Raw genomic sequence first — 5,859 nt, forward strand, 5'->3', positions numbered from 1 at the left:
GAACCGGGGTCCTTAGGCTTCACAGGCAAGCGCTTAACCACTAAGCCATCTCTCCAGACCCTGACTGCACATTTTTAAACCATGTAACTTTTAAATTGCTAGGTAAAAACACAAACAAGATGTTGCATACAGGCACCTTTTGGTTTCTTTATTAATCCAAATAGTCCAACAGATCTTTCCTAAAGTTTTTGTTGGTATTTGATTTATTTTAAGGATTTTTGTTTTGTTTTGTTTTTGTTTTTGTCTTTAAAATCCAGATTAGCTGAAGCCTATGGTGAACTTACAAATATTGTTACTGAGTTTATGTTCTAGGTCAACTTCAACTTGCATACAGGATTATTGAAAACTACAAAATTCTCTCTGAAGTGGTTACTCATAATTTGCTAGGTAGTTTTAAAGATTGTAATGTCCTGTTACTTAAAAGGAGGAGGCAACTGTCCTGAGTTCTAGGCCAGCCTGCCACTAGACAAAGAAAAATTTACCTTAGTTATTCCTAATGAAAAGATTTCCAAGTGTGTCAGAAGTATTCATAAAGATTTCCCCAAAATGGTTGCCATGTTTTGCCTGTATTCATAGACTTATAACTTAAAAGTGTATTTCATGGAGTTTATTAATAGATGACATCTCAAATAAATAACTTATATAAATCTGTAGGTATATATAATGGTATTATTAAAGAAATTTGGTTCTCAAGTAGAAATTTTTGATGACAGAAGTACTTAGGAAGTTGTAAGTTTTTCTGCCAAGGCTGTTTCTCTACAAATTTCCAACAACAATGTGGTTAACTCTCTGAAGCCATACTACTGCTTCTTTGATAGTGGGTAACAAGGTTAATAAATTTGGTGTAGTTTTTCTTAATAGTCTTATAAGAAAGATGGTTAATGATGGGTTGAGGAAATGGAACTTATTTTAATGAAACTTATATCATAATGTTAAAGTATATGGATGAATGTGTGCATATGTAGAAACAATATAAGAGATCTAAAAAGATCATATTTTGCCTAAAATTAGTTTCCTTTCATAAGAATCAGAAAGCTAATTTTCAGGCTAAATGTATATTAACACCAAGCCTAAAAATAAATATTTTTCAAGTGTTTACAGACTCTTAAGGATGCTTTAAAAGTTTTATATAAGGATATCGACAATCAAACTTTAGCTTACTTTAGACACAGGTGATGTCCTATGCTAGATGGGTCACAAAGTCATAAGCACATATGTAATTCATATTCTTTGGAGGTCTAACCAGGCTAGGCATAGACAAGATCCTGTCACCTTATGCATTACAAATGGGTAAAATAAATTTCCTAGGTAAAAGCAAACAATTTCAGAGTAAGACAAGGAATGTCAGGATGCTTATCTCTCTACGCTGTCATTTTCTTTTGCTCTTGCTTACTGTTAGATGCTACTTAAAGTCATGACAACCTGGACTCTGGAGAAAGGGGTGGCACCCCCTTTATCTCAGATCCCATGCAAGCTTAAGCCATGTGTCCCCCATACCCTATACAGAGATAAAATGGCCAATTGTCTCTGACAAGGAAAAGGAAATGTCAAAAGACATATAACTTTGTTTATCTTTATAATTCTCTTTTTAACACCTGAAGTCACATCTGTTCGATAAAATTTCTCACTTGACAAATAGATCAAATAGGTAAACAAAGTCAAGGTATTTGTTCAGGCTAGAAGCTTCTTACATAAGACAAATATCAGACTTACCTAAAATGTTTTAAAAAAGTGATAAAAAGACATCAAGTAAATGATGGCTTAATGGTTAAAGTGCTTGTCTGGGAAGCCTAAAGACCTAAGTTCAATTCCTCAGCACCTACATAAACCATACCATATGTACATGATGGCTTATGTATCTTAAGTTTGTTTTCAATAGCTAGAAACACTGGCACACTCTCATCTCTCTCTCTCTCTCGCTCTAGCTCTAGCTCTCGCTCTCGCTCTCACTCTCGCTCTCTCTCACACACACATATCAACAAAGGGCAAGGTCCTTATATTTAAGGCAATAAAACCAAAGATTACCTTTAAAACACTCTTTAGTCCCTAGACTTTCAAAAATGTGGTGGACCCATATCCCAAGCTCTCACAGATCAGAGAAGGGAAAGCAGTCCCAGGAAACCCCTTCCCCAAAAAGGCATATAGGCTGTCAAGAAAGGAATAGATGCAAAACTCTTCACACCTGGGCCTATCTTGCCATGACACTGCCATTAAATGCCATGATGTAAGACACATGCAGGGCTGAGGGACTGATGGATGTACCCAAGCTTGGAAACTGGCCAGGAGAATGAGCATGGATATCCTGTCCTGGACCTTCCTTGCTCCTAGAGGCATATAGATTGCCCTATGTCTCTACACTATATGTTTGGTTTGGGAGAAAACAGAGAAGTTTGTGTGAAGGCTACTGTAGGAAGGATTAAAAAAAAATAACTGATTTGTTCTCCCAAAGGTGTTGAAGACATGTCCCCTTTCTAAGAGAAGATGAAAGTCTTGATTGGGCATAACCTGTTCAAGATTCTTTTCACTTTCCTCCACTTTGTTTCAGGTGGGACAATCAGCCTCAAAAGCAGTCCAAAAGTCTCTGCTAGTCTGTCTCCATAAAAACTGGGCCTATTTAGAAAATACAGGGGAGTACAGGAATTGTCCGTGACTTCTCTGTAGAGACTTAAAGAGACAATTAAAAAACATAATAATGTAACTCGAGATAATATGGAGGAGGAAATTCTTATAAATTCCTTTTTTTAATATATTTTTATTAATTAGTTTTCTATTCAGTAAATAGAGTCAGTGAGGTACCATTATTAGGCTCAACCATGACCTACCCGCTCCCCATTGGCCCCTCTTTGTTGAGGTATATGGGTCGTACATTATGGAGTTAGCCCACAGTTATGGGTAAGATAAATGTCTCTGCATATCATGACCCAACATGTGGCTCTGACATTCTTTCCACCTCCTCTTCCACAAAATTCCCCTGAGCCATGTTGTGTTCATTTTTGGTCTGCTTCAGTGATGAGGTGTTGGGGACCACTGAGTCTCTGGCTCTCTGATTTGGTAGGAGTTGATATTACTCTGTGTTGGTCTCTTTCCCCCTTGTGATGGTATCCAGTTCATCAGGAAAACAGCACCCTTGCTTGTTTTACAAATTTTCTTAGTTTCAGCCAGAGCAGTTTTGGGATATGATGGGGTGGCCCTCTCCTTACGATCTACATCTATCTGAAAAAGAGAAGCAGATTCTCCAATGGAGAGTAAGTTAGTACCAGGGCAAGTGAGATAACCCTTACTTTTTTTATAGAGAATTTAATAGGTGTAGACCCTCTTGTAGCTCATGATTAATGGTATCTTGATATTGGAGAGTGGGCTAATGTTTTGATATGGTTCTGACTTGTTTCTCAAATCCAGGTATGGTTCCATACCACTGATGGGATCAGTTAGTCAAATCAAGAGCAGTTGGTTCCCCACGATGGCTGTGTGCCACTATTGCACTTGTGTGGGCATCACAACAGGTTATTTGCTGCTAATTAGGTTAGACAATGAGTTGTTTGGACAGATATTGGTCATTATCCCCCATTCGCCCATGTAGCACCTTCTGGCACTAGACACACTGATTGGGTACTGACTCTCTTCTAGCTTCCAGCCATGCCATTCCATTTTACATGTCAACTGCATATGGTGTTGTTACCAGTAGGGTCTTACCACTAACCTTTGGTGGGTTATCAAGTACTCTGACAGAAATCTGTCTGTCTTTTAAAGAACCTTGTAAGTCTCTGATCAAAAGCTGAATGTGGATGATAGCCCCGTGTTGGTACTTGGAGTTACAGATCAGTGCCCACTAAGAAAATGAGGAAAAAGAAAACTAATGTACAAGAGTTAGAAAGAAGAGAGAGAGAGAGAGAGAGAGGGAGAAGGTGAGGGGGGAGGAAGATATTGAAGATTAAGGTTAGCCTTGATCCTACACTCTCTAGTGTCGTGTTGTTCAGGTGTTCCCTTTAAGGGCCTGGGGAAGGTTCGGCCATTTGGCCTGCCTTTTAAGAAGTAGAATTCTATGGTACCATTGCCATTTGGGTCTTGATTTGTGTTTTCCACCCCTTCAATGCCTCCCCATCCATCCTACTGTCTAGTCCAAGAGATGCTTTCTGGGTATGTAAGATATCTTGGGTAGAGTCAGGTTAGGTGCTATAGATGAATGATACCATGTGGTGATTTTTTTCTGTGATTGGATAATTTCACTGAGAATGATCTGTTCCAGGTTCAACCATTTTTCCTCAAATTTCATTGTGTCATTTTTTCTTACTGCTGTGTAGAGTTCCACTGTGTAGATATACCATATGTTAGTTATCCATTCTTCTAATGATGGGCATCTGGGTTGATTCCAGCTCTTAGCTATTACAAAATGAACCGCTACAAACATGGTTGAGCAAATCTTTCTGGCCTGTGATTTCAAGGTTTTAGAGTAGATGCCCAGTAAAGGAATAACTGGGTCTGTTGGTATCACTATAGTCAGCTTTTTCAGAAGTCTCCATATTGCTTTCCAAAGTGGTTGTGCCATCCTACATTCCCACCAACAGGTGAGGATTGTTCCTAATTCTCCACATCCTCACCAGAATTTATTTTCACTTGATTTTTTGATGTTTGCTATCCATATTGGGGTAAGGTAGAATCTCATAGTTGTTTTAATTTGCATTTATCTGATGATTAGGGATGATGAACATTTTCTTATGTGTGTATTTGCCATTTGTATTTCTTCCTCAGTGAACTGCCTGTTCAGCTCTTTGCCCTACTTTGTGAGTGGGGAGTTTGACTTCTTACTGTTTAGATTTTTGAGTTCTTTGTAGATTCTAGAGATCAGGCTTCTACCAGGTGGATATCCTGCAACTATTTTCTCCAATTATGTGGGTAATCTATTGGCTTTGCTTATTGTATGCTTGTCTGAAAAGAAACACTTCAGCTTCATGTGATCCCGTGGGTTGAGTGATTGTTTAAGATCATGAGCTACTGGGGTTTTTATCAGGAAGTCTTTTTCCATTCCTATATCATGGAAAGTACTTCCTAAATTTTCTTCCTGTAGTATTCGAGTTTCTGGTCTTATATTGAGGTCTTTGATCCATTTGGATTTGAGTGCAGTGTATGCTGAAATGTGTGGACCAAGTTTCAGTTTCCTGCATACGGTTATCCAGGTTGTCCAGCACCATTTGTTGAAAATGCTGTCTTATTTCCAGCCTATATTATTCTGGACTTGGTCAAATATCAAGTAGCTATAGTTTCTTGGCCCAAAGTCCGGGTCCTCAAGTCTATTCCATTGGTCTATACTCCTGTTTTTATGCCAGTACCATTATTACTACAGCTTTGTAATATAGTTTTAGATCAGGTATGGTGATGCCTCCAGATGTATTTTTTTGCAGAGGATATGTTTGGATATGTGAGGCCTTCTGCCTTTCCATATGAAATTTGAGATCATTTTTTTCTATCTCTGTGAAAAACACTGTAGGGATTTTAATGGGAATTGCATTAAATCTATATATTGCCTTTGGTAGGATTGTCATTTTCCCAATGTTAAATCTGCCTGTCCAGGAGCATGGGAGGTCTTTCCACTTACTCAAGTCCTTCTCAGTTTTTTTTTTTTGAGCATTTTTATGTTTTCATTATATAGATCTTTCACTTCCTTGGTTCACGTTATTCCAAGGTAGTTGTTGTTGCTATTGCAAATGGGAGTATGTCCCTTATTTCTTTCTCTGTATCTTTGTCCTTTGCATATAGAAAGGCTACTGATTTTTGTGCATTGATTTTGCATCCTCCTACTTTGCCATAGGAGTAAATCACCTTCAGGATTTTTGCAATATAGTCTCTCGGGGATCTTACATA

This window comes from Jaculus jaculus, chromosome 7, assembly GCF_020740685.1.
Source record: "Jaculus jaculus isolate mJacJac1 chromosome 7, mJacJac1.mat.Y.cur, whole genome shotgun sequence".
NCBI lineage: Eukaryota > Metazoa > Chordata > Mammalia > Rodentia > Dipodidae > Jaculus > Jaculus jaculus.